Source organism: Salmo salar, chromosome ssa18 (genome assembly GCF_905237065.1).
Source record: "Salmo salar chromosome ssa18, Ssal_v3.1, whole genome shotgun sequence".
Classification (NCBI taxonomy): domain Eukaryota; kingdom Metazoa; phylum Chordata; class Actinopteri; order Salmoniformes; family Salmonidae; genus Salmo; species Salmo salar.
In genome coordinates, this window is record NC_059459.1 from 20907701 (window position 1) to 20926890 (window position 19190).

General features: G+C 39.8%; 1 protein-coding gene across 4 annotated transcripts in view; it reads right to left on the minus strand.

Annotated features, from left to right (window-relative positions):
* The window catches only part of LOC106577029 (protein tyrosine phosphatase receptor type E), a 57589-nt gene extending 40102 nt beyond the window's left edge, over nt 1-17487 (minus strand). For 2 of the 4 annotated variants that reach the window (XM_014154690.2, XM_014154691.2), the window contains exons 1-2: nt 17235-17487; nt 17095-17150 (exon numbers count right to left, since the gene is read on the minus strand). The gene's annotated coding sequence lies outside the window, so the exon portion shown is untranslated. Of the gene's footprint in view, nt 1-17094 lie in introns of all 4 variants that reach the window. The other 2 variants (XM_014154687.2, XM_014154689.2) reach the window with 2 other exon arrangements.
* Between the last annotated feature and the right edge of the window lie 1703 nt (nt 17488-19190).

Sequence of the window (19190 nt, forward strand, 5' to 3'; positions counted from 1 at the left end):
TAGTTACTTGGTATCTAACGCCAGCTAATGTTATAAATCGTATCTCATTTTGTCAGAAATTCGTTTGCATTGCTATTTAAAGCCTACTGTTAGCTAGCTGGTTGGTTAACTTTACCTGCAGATTAATACTGTGTGATTTATAACAATCTGAAAGACACCCTCATTAGAATCACAATTGAACAGGTAAAGAGGTATGCTTAGATAACCTATGCAGAAAAATATAAATATATTTTTTTACATAGAATTAGGCATAATAATTGTGGCTCTAGATTGGAGGAAAATGCTGTTTCAGGTGTTTGAAAATTCTAAAATCTCCAAACACCCTCCCTCCATCCTCACGTACTTTGTGCCACCTCTAAAATAATTGGTGCATGACACCCCTGAGTGCGGCAAGTGCCGCTGATTGTTGGTTAGCCTCTTCGCTCCGAGAGATCTCTACAGATCAATGTGTAATGTTATACATGTCTCCCATAGCAAAGAGGCTAGCTGCTGGTAAGCTTTCTTGACTTGAACATACATTTTTGCCAACACATGGCTAACCTATAATTAACCAGCTAAACAGCTACTCTAAGTGAAAATGTGTTTGGGGTTAACAGTCTCGCTAATAGGCTATGTTAGAGTTACACTTCCTCTTCCAATTATAATGTGGTGAGTTCAAAATAATGAAAAACTATCTACCAATTCAATTCATTTTAAAATGTTGATTACTCCTTGAAATTATCATTCACCTGATGACAAGACATGTGAAAAAAATGTTTTGCTAACGTATGATGGGTGTCCCTAGGTCGCTGGTTTGCCTGGGAGGGAGTCCCTGGCCAGGAAAAGGTTTAAGACCCCTGAGATGTCACGACTTCCGCCGAAGTCGGTCCCTCTCCTTGTTCGGGCGGTGTTCGGTGGTCGACATCACCGACCTTCTAGCCATCGCTGATCCATTTTTCATTTTCCATTCGTCTTGTCTTACATCACACCTGGTTCCAATCTCATCAATTACATGTTGTGTATTTAACCCTCTGTTTCCCCTCATGTCCTTGTCGGTGATTGTTTGTATGTGATGTGCAAGTTATGTTCTGGTGCGCGACGGGTTTTTTACCCACTTATATTATTTTGTATATTTTGGTTTTCGGAGTTTTGTGAGCACTTATTAAACAACTCCGTTTATACCAAGTTCGTTCTCTTGCGCCTGACTTCCCTGCCACCAGCATGCACCCATTACATGAGATAGTGAATTTTAGCTATATTAGCATAGACATGTCATCAGTCAAAACACCTGAAAACAAGACATGTTATTTACATTTTACTCATTTAGCAGACGCTCTTATCCAGAGCGACTTACAGTAGTGAATGCATACATTTCATTTCATGCATTTATTTTTGTACTGGCCCCCCGTGGGAATCGAACCCACAACCCTGGCATTGCACACACCATGCTGGCGTTGCAAACACCATGCTCTACCAACTGAGCTACAGGGAAGGCATGTTATCATGAACAAGATAAAATTAGCCGAAACGAGCCACCTACGATTCCTCATATGGCAGCTTCTTGTCATTGTTGCTAGCTATCTGGCCCGATCTTGCCATTCAAAAATCACAACACACTGGCTTCTGCCCCATTGAAGCGTGCACATCGTTTTCAGCAGCTAACACGTCTATTTGCCATGTCCTTAGTTTGTTTTGCCCTGTAGTTACGGCAACTTTGGAAGCTTTTGTTAAGGCCTCTAGAAGTACAAGTGAAATTAAAGACCAAATATTCATGTGTATACACAGTGCCTTCAGAAAGTATTCACACCCCTTGACTTTTTCAACAATTTGTTGTTACAGTCTGAATTTAAAATGGATTAAATAGATTTTTTTGGTCACCGGCCTACACACAATACCCCATAATGTCAAAGTGGAATTCTATTCTTCGAAATGTTTACAAATTGATTAAAAATGAAAAGCTGAAATGTCTTGAGTCAATGAGTTTTCAACTGTTATGGCAAGCCTAAATAAGTTCAGGAGTAAATATTTGCTTAACAAGTCAAACAAAAAGTTGCATGGATACACTCTGTGTGTAATAATAGTGTTTAACATGATTTTTGAATGACTACCTCATCTCAGCACCCCACACATACAATTATCTGTAAGGTCCCTCAGTCGAGCAGTGAATTTCAATCACAGATCCAACCACAAAGACCAGAGAGTTTTTCCAATGCCTTGCAAAGATGTGCACCTATTAGTAGATGGGTAAAATAAAAAAAGCAGACATTGAATATCCTTTTGAAAATGCTAAAGTTATTAATTACACTTTGGATGGTGTATCAATACACCCAGTCACTATACAGATCCAGGCGTCCTTCCTAACTCAGTTGCCGAAGTGGAAGGAAACCGCTCAAGGATTTCACCATGAGGCCAATGGTGACTTTAAAAAACAGTTACAGAGTTGAATGACTGGGATAAGAGAAAACTGAGGATGGATCAACAACATTGTAATTATAATATAATATTAACCTAATTGACAGAGTGAAAAGAAGGAAGCCTGTACAGTATACAAATATTGCAAAACATGCATCCTGTTTGAAGTAAGGCCCTAAAGTAATACTGCAAAAAATGTGGCAAAGCAATTCACTTTTTGTCCTATATGCTAAGTGTCCAATACAACACATTACTGAGTACCACTCTTCATATCAAGCATAGTGGTGGCTGCATCATGGTATGCATATGCTTGTAAACGTTAAGGACATGGGGAGTTTTTCAGGATAAAAAAACAAACGGAATGGAGCTAAGGACAGGCACAATCCTAGAGGAAGACCTGGTTCAGTCTGCTTCACACCAGACACTTGGGAGATGAATTCACCTTTCAGCAGGACAATACTGCCCTACCAAGCAAAACTGCAGTAACTGCTCATTTGGTCGAAAATGAGCTAATGTCATTTTTGCTACACTAAATACATGTTTAATCATGTTTAATCCTGCCTCTATTGTATTGTGTTTTGGAGAAAATTCGGGTCATGTTAGCAGTAACTGCATAATGTTAATGTGAAACCAAGGTAAATAAAAGCCATTTTCTCAGGACCAGGCTATGAGCAATTACTGCTTTTTTGCTTGGTAAGGCAGAACAGCCTAAAAGACAAGGCCAAATATAAACTGGAGTTGCTTACTAAGAAGACAGTGTATGTTTCTGAGTGGGTGAGTTACAGTTTTAACTTAAATCTACTTGAAATCTATGGCAAGATCTGAAAATGGTTGTCTAGCAATGATAAACAACGAGAGCTTGAAGGATTTTTAACAATCCAGGTGTGGAAAGCTCTTGGAGATTTACCCATAAAGACTCATAGCTGTAATTGCTGCCAAAGGTGCGTCTATGTTAGAGGTCGACCAATTAATCGGAATGGCCGATTAATTAGGGACGATTTCAAGTTTTCATAACAATCGGAAATCGGTATTTTTGGACACCGATTTGGCCGATTTTATTTTTATTTTTACACCTTTATTTAACTAGGCAAGTCAGTTAAGAACACATTCTTATTTTCAATGACAGATTCAATGCCTTTCTTAAAATCAATACACAAGTATATATTTTTAAACCTGCATATTTAGTTAATATTGCCTGCTAACATGAATTTCTTTTAACTAGGGAAAATGTGTCACTTCTCTTGCAACAGAGTCAGGGTATATGAAGTGTAAAGATTATTTTTTCCAAACAAAGACAGCCGACTTCGCCAACCGGGGGATGATTTAAGAAAAGCGCATTTGCGAAAAAAGCACAATCGTTGCACGAATGTACCTAACCATAAACATCAATGCCTTTCTTAAAATCAATACACAGAAGTATATATTTTTAAACCTGCATATTTAGCTAAAAGAAATCCAGGTTAGCAGGCAATATTAACCAGGTGAAATTGTGTCCTCTTGCGTGCAATGCACGCAGAGTCAGGGTATATGCAACAGTTTGGGCCGCCTGGCTCGTTGCGAACTAATTTGCCAGAATTTTACGTAATTATATTTACATTACATTTAAGTCATTTAGCAGACGCTCTTATCCAGAGCGACTTACAAAATGGTGCATTCACCTTATGATATCCAGTGGAACAACCACTTTACAATAGTGCATCTAAATCTTTTAAGGGGGGGGGGTTAGAAGGATTACTTTATCCTATCCTAGGTATTCCTTAAAGAGGTGGGGTTTCAGGTGTCTCCGGAAGGTGGTGATTGACTCCGCTGTCCTGGCGTCGTGAGGGAGCTTGTTCCACCATTGGGGTGCCAGAGCAGCGAACAGTTTTGACTGGGCTGAGCGGGAACTGTGCTTCCTCAGAGGTAGGGGGGCCAGCAGGCCAGTGGTGGATGAACGCAGTGCCCTTGTTTGGGTGTAGGGCCTGATCAGAGCCTGAAGGTATGGAGGTGCCGTTCCCTTCACAGCTCCGTAGGCAATCACCATGGTCTTGTAGCAGATGCGAGCTTCAACTGGAAGCCAGTGGAGAGAGCGGAGGAGCGGTATTATGAGATTATTATGAGATAACATTGAAGGATTTGCAATGTAACAGGAATATTTAGACTTATGGATGCCACCCGTTAGATGAAATACGGAACGGTTCCATATTGCACTGAAAGAATAAACGTGATAGTTTCCGGATTCGACCATATTAATGACCTAAGTTGTGTGTTATTATGTTATAATTAAGTCTATGATTTGATAGAGCAGTCTGACTGAGCGATGATAGGCACCAGCAGGCTCGTAAGCATTCATTCAAACAGCACTTTCGTGCGTTTTGCCAGCAGCTCTTCGCAATGCTTCAAGTATTGCGCTGTTTATGACTTCAAGCCTATCAACTCCCGAGATTAGGCTGGTGTAACCGATGTGAAATGGCTAGCTAGTTAGCGGGGTGCGTGCTAATAGCATTTCAAACGTCACTTGCTCTGCATGGGTAACGCTGCTTCGAGGGAGGCTGTTGTCGATGTGTTCCTGGTTCGAGCCCAGGTAGGAGCGAGGAGAGGGACGGAAGCTATACTGTTACACTGGCAATACTAAAGTGCCTATAAGAACATCCAATAATCAAAGGTACATGAAATACAAATCGTATAGAGAGAAATAGTCCTATAATAACTACAACCTAAAACTTCTTACCTGGGAATATTGAAGACTCATGTTAAAAGGAGCCATCAGCTTTCATATGTTCCCATGTTCTGAGCAAGGAACTTAAACGTTAGCTTTCTTACATGGCACATATTGCACTTTTACTTTCTTCTCCAACACTTTGTTTTTGCATTATTTAAACCAAATTGAACATGTTTCATTATTTATTTGAGGCTAAATTGATTTTATTGATGTATTATATTAAGTTAAAATAAGTGTTCATTCAGTATTGTTGTAATTGTCATTATTACAAATATTTTTTATATTTTTTAATTAAATCGGTAGCGGCTTTTTTGGTCCTCCAATAATCGGTATCGGCGTTGAAAAATCATAATCGGTCGACCTCTAGTCTATGTAAATACTTATGGTGGATACTTAAGTAAATTAGATATTTCTGTTGTAAGATTAAGTCTGTGATTTTGTTCCAGGCAGAGCCAGAGCGCAACAGAGTAGAATCCTATTGGCTGGGGTAGCCCACTAACGGTCTTTCAATCACCTGTGAGTGAATGCGCTTTTCAGATCAGTTCAGATCAGAGCGTAGAGCTGTGCATATGCACATTTGTTACAGAACAAGTAAAAAAAATCCTGAATTAATGTCAAGCCCTTTATAATGTAAAAAGGTTTTTAAAAGTCTCATGCAATGTAGGCCTGCATTGAACATCACATACAGGCTACTGTATGATATTATAGAAATCAAAAGCTATTTCCATGTGAAAATGTTATGAGATTTGCTCCATTGGTTTTGTTGGTAGGCCTATATTATGCTCAAATAGCCAGAATAGCCTATTGGCTACGGTCTTCTTACAACATTCAAGTTTCCGCTCACAATACCTAAAATTGGCTCAGGGCCCCCAAAAATTGGAGGGAACATTAATGCTGGCCCATGTTGACTTCAATGCTTCCCACAGTTGTGTCATGGATGTTCCTTGGGCGGTGGACCATTCTTAATACACACACCCAGCAGCATTGCAGGTCTTGACACATTCAAACCGGTGCGCATGGCACCTACTACCATACCCCATTCAAAGGCACTTAAACATTTTTGTCTTGCCTATTCACCCTCTGAATGGCACACATATGCATCCATGTCTCAATTGTCTCAAGGCTTAAAAATCCTTCTTTAACCTGTCTATTCCCCTTCATATACTGTATTAACTGATTGAAGTGGATTTAACAGGTTACATCAACAAGAGATCATAGCATTATACTGGCAGCAGAGTTGCCAGCAAATGACTGTAATTATATAATATAGCTGTGTTACTGTATTCGTTTACAATATAATGCTATATTGTATAATACAGCACTGTTTTTTCACTGTAAATCATTTTACAGCATCCCTGCTGTAAAGCAAAATTACAGTATTTAGCTGGCAACTCTGCTGCCAGTATACTGCTGTAAATTTACAGGGAAAAGTTTTACAGTGTACAGTAGGCATGTGCTATAGCCCAAAATAATGAATCAATTTGCCCATTGACGAAGAGAGAGGACATGTGGCAGTCATCATGCAGCACTCCTCTGTGACTCGATTATTAATTCATACTCACAAGCACGCAGCATCAAGTAGTGCACAAGCCATGCGTAGCCTACACATAGCAGCCAAAATATGTTGGGAAATATTTCTGAATAATGGTGACATTTTACATGCCGGTGATGGATTAAAAAGGCATTACAGCCTTCTTAGCTAATGACATACGATTCTGTTTTATTTTATGAGAAGTGTCTTGCTAGTTGAAGTAAGAGTTAAAAGTGCTATTCCATGTGCAATTGTCCATACGTTTCTGGTAAGCAGAATAGCAAATCAGGCTATAGGTTCACAGAGAACTGCTGATCTTATGGTAAGTGTTTATGCAAGTCACATGATTCCATACTTTTGTGATATAATCTCATGTAATATTAATATATTACATTCTCACATTGGTGAACTTCTAGCTTGATCAAGAGCGTGGCATAAAGTATACTTAGAGAGGTTACCATAATTTGGTAACCTAGAGGCTTCTAAACAGCTTCTACCCCCAAGCCATAAGACTCCTGAACTTCTAATCAAATGGCTAACCAAACTATTTGTATGGCCGATTAATTATCAAAATCGGTAATAGGCCTTTTTGGACGCCGATTATTGCCGATTACATTGCAATCCACGAAGACACTGCGTGGCAGACTGACCACCTGTTACGCGAATGCAGCATGTTTCATTATTTAGTTGAGACTAAATTTATTTTATTTATGTATTATATTAAGTTAAAATAAAAGTGTTCATTCAGTATTGTTGTAATTGTCATAATTACAAATATATATATAAAAAAATATATAATAATAAAAAAATAATAACAAAAAAATTGGCCAACTAATCGGCATCGGGTTTTTTGGTCCTCCAATAATCGGTATCAGTATCGGCGTTGAAAAATCATAATCGGTCAATCTCTACCCTGTATATTTCCTCGCCATTGTTATTTTACTGCTGCTCTTTAATTAGTTGTAACTTTTATTTCATTTTTTTACAGGCATTTTTCGTAAAACTGCATTGTTGGTTAAGGGCTTTTAAGTAAGCATTTCACTGTAAGGTTGTATTCGGCGCATGTGACAAATACAATTTGATTTGCTATTTTACTCATGGTCCAAACCTCAATGACAAGATAAGAACTGCGATATTGATTGATGCGTGTATATAATTGCATCCTGTGAAATTATAGTGAAGATTGACAGCAAAAATGGCGTAGCAGTTACCAAGCAGAATTTGTGACATGTAAATAAACAAGTTACACAGTAATTTACTGTAAAATACAGGTTCAGATTCTCCTCATCCCAGTACATGTATGAGGAGAATCTGAATCTGTATTTTACAGTAAATGACAGGTGTATAACATAAGCTACTAACAACATCTGTAGTTGTGGTCTGCCATTTCCAGAGAGATACTGAACACGGATGTGTGGAGAAGTTTGTGGAGTTTTTGCAAAGTGGATGTGTGCATTTGAAATGCTAATGGTATACATATTTATCATCACAGATATTGCATATCATGTCATGAATGTCTGTGATTGAGTTAGAGTGTGAATGGAAGAGCAAACCTCAACCATTGACTCCAGAGATCCCCACCCTTGAGTTTCAGCGGACCAAAAATGACACTTCTAGGCCACAGCCAAGGCAGGACCAGGAACCGGAAAACATGATCATTAGCATAACAACTGAACAAATCATCCTACAATGTGGGTTTCAACTTTAACAGAAATGCATGGTAACTAGTGTCATAATAATAAAACACACTTTACAGTTTCAGTCTCTAATGTTCCAAGTTAGCTTCTCACAGTTGGGATTCATGACTGCTAAACAGCTCTTCGTGTTATGATGCAGACGGGCTCATTAAAGTGAATAGACATTTCCTTCTCTCCCCCATCATTTACTCATTGAAACCACTGGCATCCCCTATTAATGAACATCCTCTCCACTGAGTCAGATCAGCACACATCAAGTTGGTGAATGATATCTGATGTAAAACACACAACATGAAATCACGACTTGACGGTGGTCATCCTGTTGATGACCTTGCCCCTCACTGTGATGCTGCTACTAACTGTCTATTAAAGTAATGTTATGGCAAAGTCCATTTATTATACCAGAGGATATAGGGTTGGTATACCAACATGTCCCAGTCCCACAATCCATATAAGGAACATAGGCAAATCCATTCCCACACAATGTATCATTATGACAACAAGGAAACTTTGTTGTGTGTTCCTTTGGCAAGCCAACCTCCTCCCACGGCTTATACTCCAGGGACAGTGCAAGGCCAGGCGTACCTCATCAACTCGGTTTGCTCCAGGGTGACTAATGCATTGTAAAATGCACATTGAGGTTGATACTTCAACGCGTCATGTTTTCACTCCCCCATAAACAGATGTAGCCTATGCACGTGCATACAAGTGCATACAAGGTTTCTCTCCCTCTTTTCTCTCACGCGAACAGGCCTCCTATCGACAGGAGCAACTTATTTCAATGACGCAAGGCAGACTAAATCAAATGCGTAACAACATTCTAGAGCCTCTTAACTTTATCCTCCCAATTTTAATTACCAGCCGCTCAAAGACAGATTTAAAGTAGCAATAAGCTCAGATGCACCCCCTATGCCAGCTTTAGTAGAACACATACCAGGGTGGTTTGCAAGCGTCACTCAATACGTATGGTCTGCAATATTTTGCCAAATTGCTTACTACCAGGGGTTGAAAAATAAACAGTGTGGATTGTATCAGCACCTTTGTGTATACAGGGCAGTTAAAAATAAAAAGGTCAATTTTCTTTGAGAATTAATCAATTTTGATATAAGCGAGCCACCTTAACACTTCCTGCCAATACTATGCAACTTAATCTTTGCAAAGATTTGAATGACTGAAACACAAAATCCTTCTGCATACTCTAAAATATGAATAATGACAGATGGATGAGGTAGCCTCTGTGTTTATTTTCTGCCATTTGCAGACAGTGATGTCAACATGGTTCCCAGTGTTCCCTAGTGTTATTGTCTGTAAATCTGATAACACTGACAACATATCATGGAATGTTAAACAGTATACCACTTTGTGACATCGGCTGATGTAAAAAGGGCTTTATAAATACATTTGATTGATTGAGTTTACAGCCAATTCCCATTTCAGATTAGCATGGAAAATGGCTTGTTTGACCTCTCTCTGGACTCATTCTCCTTAGAGATGGCCAATTCATCGATATCCACTTCCTCTCATCTAATCTCTCCCTCTCATCCTCCCCTACCATACCTTTTTCATCCATCCAACCCTAATGCTCTATTGTCCAGCCTCATGCCTGATGGGACTGTAAAGGCAGCAGGAAGAGATTTTATAGCTGTAATATAATTGCACATCTATGGCAACCATTGAATTATTCCTTAGACAGATTGCACTCTGAATCTTTCCAGCAAACAATGTCAGAGCATGGAAGTGGATCTTGAAATTCATATAACAACTCTGTGCAACCATGGGAATGTTCTGTATGTGTTTCAGTGTGATTTATTTCAGCTTTTATTTCTTTCATCACATTCCCAGTGGGTTAGAAGTTTACATACACTCAATTAGTATTTGGTAGCATTGCCATTAAATTGTTTAACTTGGGTCAAATGTTTCAGGTAGCCTTCCATAAGCTTCCCACAATAAGTTGGGTGAATTTTGGCCCATTCCTTCTGACAGAGCTGGTGTAACTGAGTCAGGTTTGTAGGCCTCCTTGCTCGCACACACTTTTTCAGTTCTGCCCACAAATTTTCTATAGGATTGAGGTCAGGGCTTTGTGATGGCCACTCCAATACCTTGACTTTGTTGTCCTTAAGCAATTTTGCCACAACTTTGGAAGTATGCTTGGGGTCATTGTCCATTTGGAAGACAATTTGCGACCAAGCTTTAACTTCTTGACTGATGTCTTGAGATGTTGCTTCAATATATCCACGTAATTTTCCGTCCTCATTACGCCATCTATATTGTGAAGTGCACCAGTCCCTGCAGCAAAGCACCCCCACAACATGATGCTGCCACCCCCATTCTTCACTGTTGGGATGGTGTTCTTTGGCTTGTAAGCCTTCCCCTTTTTCCTCCAAACATAACAATGGTCATTATGGCCAAACAGTTCTATTTTTGTTTCATCAGACCAGAGGACATTTCTCCAAAAAGTATGATCTTTTGTCCCCATGTACAGTTACAAACCGTAGTCTGGCTTTTTTATGGCGGTTTTGGAGCAGTGGCTTCTTCCTTGCTCAGTGGCCTTTCAGGTTATGTCGATATAGGACTCATTTTACTGTGAATATAGATACTTTTGTACCTATTTCCTCCAGCATCTTCACAAGGTCCTTTGCTGCTGTTCTGGGATTAATTTGCACTTTTCACCCAAAGTACATTAATCTCTAGGAGACCGAATGTGCCTCCTTCATGAGCGGTATGACGGCTGCGTGGTACCATGGTGTTTATACTTGCGTACTATTGTTTGTACAGATGAACGTCGTACCTTCAGGCATTTGGAAATTGCTCCCAAGGATGAACCAGACTTGTGGAGGCCTACAATGTTTTTTCTGAGGTCTTGGCTGATTTCTTTGGATTTTACCATGATGTCAAGCAAAGAGCCACTGAGTTTGAAGGTAGGCCTTGAAATACATCCACAGGTACACCTCCAATTGACTCAAATGATGTCAATTAGCCTATCAGAAGCTTCCAAAGCCATTACATAATTTTCGGGAATTTTCCAAGCTGTTTAAAGGCACAGTCAACTTAGTGTATGTAAACTTCTGACCCACTGGAATTGTGATACAGTGAATTATAAGTGAAATAATCTGTCTGTAAACAATTACTTGTGTCATGCTCAAAGTAGATGTCCTAACTGACTTGCCAAAACTATAGTTTGTTAACAAGAAATTTGTGGAGTGGTTGAAAAACGAGTTTTAATGCTTCCAACCTGAGTGTATGTAAACTTCCGACTTCAACTATAAGTATTCACAGCCGTGAGTCAATACATGTTAGAATCACCTTTGGCAGCGATTACAACTGTGAGTGTTTCGGGGTAAGTCTAAGAAATTTGCACACCTGGATTGTACAATATTTGCACATTATTATTTGTTTTATTCTTCAAACTCTGTCACGTTTGGTGTTGCTCTTTACTAGGCAGCCATTTTCAAGTCTTGCCTTAGATTTTCAAGCTGATTTAAGTCTAAACTGTAACTAGGCCACTCAGGAACATTCAATGTTGTCTTGGTAAGCAACCCCGGGGTATTTTAGGCCTTGTGTTTTAGGTTATTGTCCTGCTGAAAGATGAATTTGTCTCCCAGTGGCTGTTGGAAAGCAGACCAAACCAGGTTTTCCTCTAGGGTTTTGCCTGTGCTTAGCTCTATTCCATTGTTTTATCCTAAAAAACTCCATAGTCCTTGCCGATGACAAGCATACCCATAACATGATGCAGCCATACAAATCATTCAAATCCAGACAGAAAATATTTACACAAGAAGCAACCTATTATCACACAGTCAAAATCTCATTCAATTTAGTAAGTTCACCATTCACCATGCTTGAAAATATGAAGTAGTACTCAGTGATGTGTTGTGTTGGATTTGCCCCAAACATAACACTTTGTATTCAGGACGTAAAGTTAATTTCTTTGCCATTTTTAGTTTTTACAGTTTTACTTTAGCGCCTTATTGCAAATAGGATGCATGCTTTGGGATAATTTCCTTCTTTTCACTCTGTCATTTAGCTTAATATTGTGGAGTAATTACAATATTGTTGATCCATCCTCAGTTTTCTCCTATCACAGCCATTAAACTCTAAGTTTTAAAGTCACCATTGGCCTCATGGTGAAATCCTGAGCAGTTTCCTTCCTCTCCGGTAACTGAGTTAGGATTTTTAGTGATTGGGTGTATTGAGACACCATCTAAAGTTTAATGAATAACTTCAGAATGCTCAAAGGGATATTCAATGTCTGCTTTTTTATTTTAACCCATCTACCAATAGGTGCCCTTCTTTACAAGGCACTGGAAAACCTCCCTGGTCTTAGTGGTTGAAATGCACTGCTAGACTGAGGGGCCGCACAGGTAATTGTATGTGTGGGTTACAGAGATGAGGTAGTCATTCAAAAATCATGTTAACCTGTTGAGGACAGACGTTCCGCTAGCGGAACCCCTAGCCAACAGCCAATGGCATCGCACGGCGCGAAATACAAAACCAACTAAAATACCACAATTCAATTTTGTCAAACAATTAACTATTTTACACCATTTTAAAGATAAGACTCTTGTTAATCTAACCACATTGTCCGATTTCAAAAAGGCTTTACAGCGAAAGCCAAACATTAGATTATGTTAGGAGAGTCCATAGACACAAATAATCACACAGCCATTTTCCAAGCAAGCATATATGTCACATAAACCCAAACCACAGCTAAATGCAGCACTAACCTTTGATGATCTTCATCAGATGACACTCCTAGGACATTATGTTATACAATACATGCATGTTTTGTTCAATCAAGTTCATATTTATATCAAAAACCAGCTTTTTACATTAGCATGTGATGTTCAGAACTAGCATACCCACCGAAAACTTCCGGTGAATTTACTAAATTACTCATGATAAACGTTCACAAAATTCTTAAAAGAATTGTTATGTATTATAGATACATATAACTCCTTTATGCAATCGCTATGTCCGATTTTAAAATAGCTTTTCGGCGAAAGCACATTTTGCAATATTCTGAGTACATAGCTCGGTCATCACAGGCTAGCTAATTTGACACCCACCAAGTTTGGGGCTCACTAAACTCAGAATTACTATTAGAAAAATTGGATTACCTTTGCTGTTCTTCGTCAGAATGCACTCCCAGGACTTCAACAACAAATGTTGTTTTGGTTCCAAATAATCCATAGTTTTATCCAAATACCGCCGTTTTGTTCGTGCGTTCAGGTCACTATCCGAAGGGTGACGCGTGAGCGCATTTTGTGACAAAAAAATTCAAAATATTCCATTACCGTACTTAGAAGCATGTCAAACGCTGTTTAAAATCAATTTTTATGCTATTTTTCTCGTAAAATAGCGATAATATTCCAACCGGGCAACGTTGTATTCATTCAAAGGCTGAAAGAAAAAAATGGAGTAGTCTCGTGACCGCGCATCTCCAGTCTCACTGTCCCCAGGCTGACCACTTATAAATTCTGCTGCTGTTCTTTGCCCAGAGACAGCAGACACCCCATTCCATTTCTGGCGGCTTTAGAGAGCCAATGGAAGCCTTAGAAAATGTCACGTTACAGCACAGATGCTGTATTTTCGATAGAGATGCAAAAGAAGGACAACAAATTGTCAGACAGGGCACTTCCTGTAAAGAATCTTCTGTTATACTCACAGACACCATTCAAACAGTTTTAGAAACTTTAGAGTGTTTTCTATCCAAATCTACTAATTATATGCATATTCTAGTTTCTGGGCAGGAGTAGTAACCAGATTAAATCAGGTACGTTTTTTATCCGGCCGTGAAAATACTGCCCCCATCCCAAAGAAGTTAAACAATATTATTGCACACAGAGTGAGTCCATGCAACTTATTATGTGACTTCTTAAGCACATTTTTTGCTTGCCATAACAAAGAGGTTGAATACTTATTGACTCAAGACATTTCAGCTTTTAATTTAAAAATAATTAGTAAAAACGTCTAAAAACATAATTGCACTTTGACATGATTGGGTATTGTGTGTCGGCCAGTGACACCAAATCTCAATATAATACATTTTAAATTCAGGCTGTAACATAACAAAATATGGAAAAAGTCAAAGGGTGTGAATACTTTCTGAAGACACTGTAGGCTTACTCAATGCTAAACCATTTTGAGGAAACTCAAACCAATAGACACGTCTGCTAAGCTGTTTCAATCAGCCTTTCCTTCTGCTTTCTTGTAAGAGTAGACATAGTATATTGAATGCTGAGGAGATACCAAACCAGTTGGTAAAATCTTTTGTCCAAACAAAAGCATAAAGGGTATTGTTGTTACTCCATGGGAATAGTACGCATTTGCAAAGGTCCAAGTTCCCCACAAAATACACGTACTATGCCATGTGTTTGAAATGTCTCAGATAAAGTATTTAAGGCTCCAATCACATTTTCAGAGCTGATCTGATTGGTCAAAAGATCAATTAGCAAAAACAAACTATCAGATTTGGGCTGCCTGTCTAAACGCAGCCTAACTGGATTGCAATTGAGAAAAAGACAAACCTGCAAGACACTGTTATTGAAGTGATTACCAACCCCCGGACTGTGAATCAGGACATGGGAAAAAAAGTAATCATGAAATTAATAATCTCCATTTGAGCAACACATTGTATCTAATCCCATCCCACATATCTCCAGGTCGAGAAAGAAGGTCACAGCCAATATATTATTCATAGACTTCTGGATAAAGCGTCTGTATATCAGTCTAAAATTATCTAGCTTTATTGGGTCATTTGATCAGGGATAGTGCTGAAGGACATTACACTGATATTGTGAATGAACAACATCTATAATTCATGCATTAGAACATTGATTCATTTGAATGCTAGGCCTATGTCAAATAATGGACCAATTACTGCCAAATATGGCCGCATAGTCTATTTACTGTTATACAGGCTAATAGAGTTTACCTTACATTACACAGAGCAATTACTCGTTGCATATGGTATATCCTTTCAATTATGTGCCTTTGTTAAGAGGATTGGATTTTAGAAAGGTATGCAAACAAATCCACTCACTCATTCAATCAACCAATCCCCCCGAAAGCTGTCTGATAGGCTAAATGCAGGCTCCTGTTATGCACAAGATGGAAAAGTCAACATTACCTCACTGATGAGCACACATAAACATATGCAGAGTTGAGCACAAGTTATTGCTGAAGTATTTACACAATTCCATGTCCTTATGTATTATGTACTCGGGGCTCCCGAGTGTCGCAGCGGTCAAAGGCACTGCATCTCAGTGCTTGAGGTGTCACTACAGACACCCTGGTTCAAATCCTGGCTGTATTACATCCGGCCGTGATTGGGAGTCCCATAGGGTGGAGCACAATTGGCCCAGCCAGCGTTGTCCGGGTTTGGCCGGTGTAGGCCGTCATTCTAAATAAGAATTTGTTCTTAACTGACAAAAATGAAGAGTAATCATTTGTATAATACTTATTTGACAATAACATATCTACTGCACCCCTAACAATTTACAGTACCAAGCACATTTTTAGACGCTTTAGGCAACCTGCGGTATTGGGTAGCCTACTAATAAATATGCATTAATGTGTTCTCTGCTCCTCACCCCTTCACAACTCTGTCTAGACCAGGTGGACTAACCTCAACCTCCTTCACTGAAGGTGTGAGCAGGGCTGGCTCTAGCCTTTTGGGGGCCCTAAGCAATATTTGGTTGAGAGGCCCTCCCACCAAGCGGGCAAATATTTTTGTGGTCCCCCTCTTGACGGCGGAGAGAAAAATGTACATTTTAAGTTAATTTCCTGCAATTGTACATATTTTGCCATCGGGTGGAGACATATTTTTGCAGTTTTAAAGCAAATTTCCTGCAATTCTAACATTTTGTCACGACTTATGCCATACTAATGATATCTGAGTGAGATAACTCACAAAATCAAAATGGGGACCCCCTGGATGTCAGGGCTCCTGGGCATGTGCCCTGTGCCCGGTCAGTATTAGGGCATGATTACTAAAAGTGTAGATAATTGGCTAGACTAACTAACCAATCTAAAAATTGGTAGCTGACATGGCTAATTGAGCGACTGTCAGTAGCTGACAAAACAAGAGTACAACTTCTGATGCACAACCAAATTCTGAACTTGCACTTTGTGTACTCTCCTATTCTAACTCTCAACTGTAAATGGAGACCCCAACTGAGTTGCGGGGGCCCAAAGAGACCGCTTATACCTGGAGCCGGCCCTGGTTGTGAGAGTCTACTGCTGGTGAATATGAGCTACTGAAGGCTCAGCAATGTGCCATTTAAAAATGTTTAGATTCACAGTTATCAAACGTTATCAATTAATGCATTTGTGAATATTCTTGGTGGGAGCAAGCGGCGCGGGCTTGCTCCACTAACCCACATTTACTGTAGCGTAGGCTGCTACTGTATGGCTGTGTGTAGGCGTTGCCTACATGGGGTAACCTCTGTCTCATGCCAATTTAAGGAACAGCGGTATGCAAAATATCGATTGATTCATGTTGCATTCGAAGATAGCACACAATATACCTAGGCTACATGGACAATCTGATAATACATGTTTTGACATCTGCCATATAACGTTAGCCTTAATGCGGTAGGCCTATTTACAGAGCTCGTTGACACGGATTTAATTGTCAAACATGATTGGGTGGACTATGGATAGCCTACATTAGAGTGATATCTCAATAATACAATTTCAATTGGTTTTATGCTAACGACGCTCAGGCTGGCATATGAATAACAGTGGCATCATCAAAGCAGAGGCATTCTTACCGTAGATGTAGAAAATGTGATCTCGCGGCGTCTTGAGGTATGATATGGTTTCTTGTCTGAGGAAAAAAAAGCTCCGTTAATGTTTTTATTCACGGGTGTTTATGGATATGAAAATGTAGCCTATCTTCCATGACGCAAACCTCTTAGGAGAGGATTTCTCTTGCTATTCGGCCGATAGAGAAGTCTTCTGACAGTCCCTACGTTAGAAATACGAGCGAACTAGTCCCTCCCCGGGGTGCATACATTAATCAGTAAGTGAGCACCGCAGCAGAGCAACGCATCATCCACATTCCTGATGTTGATAGGATCTTGGACGTTCCATGATAATAATTTCTCTATGATTAAGTATTTTTGCTGTAACCACCTTGCCTTACGCTTTGAAGTGATATCGTACGAGTACCAGCATAAGTGTAATAAATATATTATAAGCAGGCACAAGGCACACGGGCCTAGCCCAAAGTGAAGCAAATTTAAATGAGATTATTATTTTGGTAGCCTAAATGTGACGTTTTATGTAAAGGCCTATCTAAAGTTTTTGTATATTAATAAGTAATTAAGGCTACACACTTAATTATTAGCCAACATCAAGTTTATTCAAGTATAATTAATGTTGTCATCCAGTTCTCATACAAAACCTATATTACAATATCAACAGAGCCATCTGCTGGTAGGATTAGGCCTACTTAAATCGAGAGCAACTATACAACACACACACACTTTCTATTCATATGCTATCCATACTGTCTATACACACACACCATCATCCAATCGCCTCCTTCTCAAAACTGATTGGATGAGGAAGCCAGTCCCTCTCTTCTGATCTTCTCCTACAATGGAGTTTAAGAAGGAGGTGAGGAGAGAGGATGCGAGGAGAATGCAATTGAGATTCTCCCACAGTAGGCCTACAGTGTGTGTGTGTCAAATCACATTTTATTGGTCACATAGGCTTACACATACACTGTATATAGGGTTCCCGAGTGGCGCATCGGTCTAAGGCAGTGCTAGAGGCGTCACTACAGACCCTGGTTCGATTCCAGGCAGTATCCCAACTGGCTTTGATTTGGAGTCCCAATTGGCCCAGCGTTGTCTGGGTTAAGGTTTGGTGCGGATGGCTGTCATTGTAAATAAGAATTTATCCTTAAAACTGACTTGCCTAGTTAAATAAAATAAAAGCATATATACAAAAGTATGTGGTCACCTGTTCAAATGAGTGGATTTAGCTATTTCAGCCACACCCGTTGCTGACAGGTGTATAAAATCGAGCAAACAACCATGCAATCTCCATAGACAAGCATTGGCAGTAGAATGGCCTTACTGAAGAGCTCATTGACTTTCAAAATGGCACCGTCAAAGAATGCCACCTTTCCAGCAAGTCAGTTAGTGAAGTTTCTGCCCTGCTAGAGCTGCCCCGGACAACTGTAAGTGCTGTTATTGTGAAGTGGAAATGTCTAGGAGCAACAACAGCTCAGCCGCAAAGTGGTAGGCCACACAAGCTCACAGAAAGGGACTGTCGAGTGCTGAAGCATATAGCGAGTAAAATTGTCTGTCCTCTGTTGCAACACTCCCGAGTTCCAAACAGCAAAGTCAGCACAAGAGCTGTTAATCAGGAGCTTCATGAAATGGGTTTCCGCAGCCGCACACAAGCCTAAGATCATCATGCGCAATGCCAAGCGTCGGCTGGAGTGGTGTAAAGCTTGCTGCCATTGGACTCTGGAGCAGTGGAAACACGTTCTCTGGACTGATGAATCACGCTTCACTATCTGGCAGTCTGACAGACAAATCTGGGTTTGGCAGATGACAGGAGAACGCTACCTGCCCGAATACATAGTGCCAACTGTAAAGTTTGGTGGAAGAGTAATACTGGTCTGGGACTGTTTTTCATGGTTTGGACTACTGTAGGCCCTTTAGTTCCAGTGAAGGGAAATCTTAACACTACAGCATACAATGACATTCTAGACGATTCTGTGCTTCCAACTTTGTGGCAACAGTTTGGGTAAGGCCTTTTCCTGTTTCAGCATGAAAATGCCCCCGTGCACAAAGCGAGGTCCATATAGAAATGGTTTGTCAAGATTGGTGTGGAAGAACTTGAATGGCCT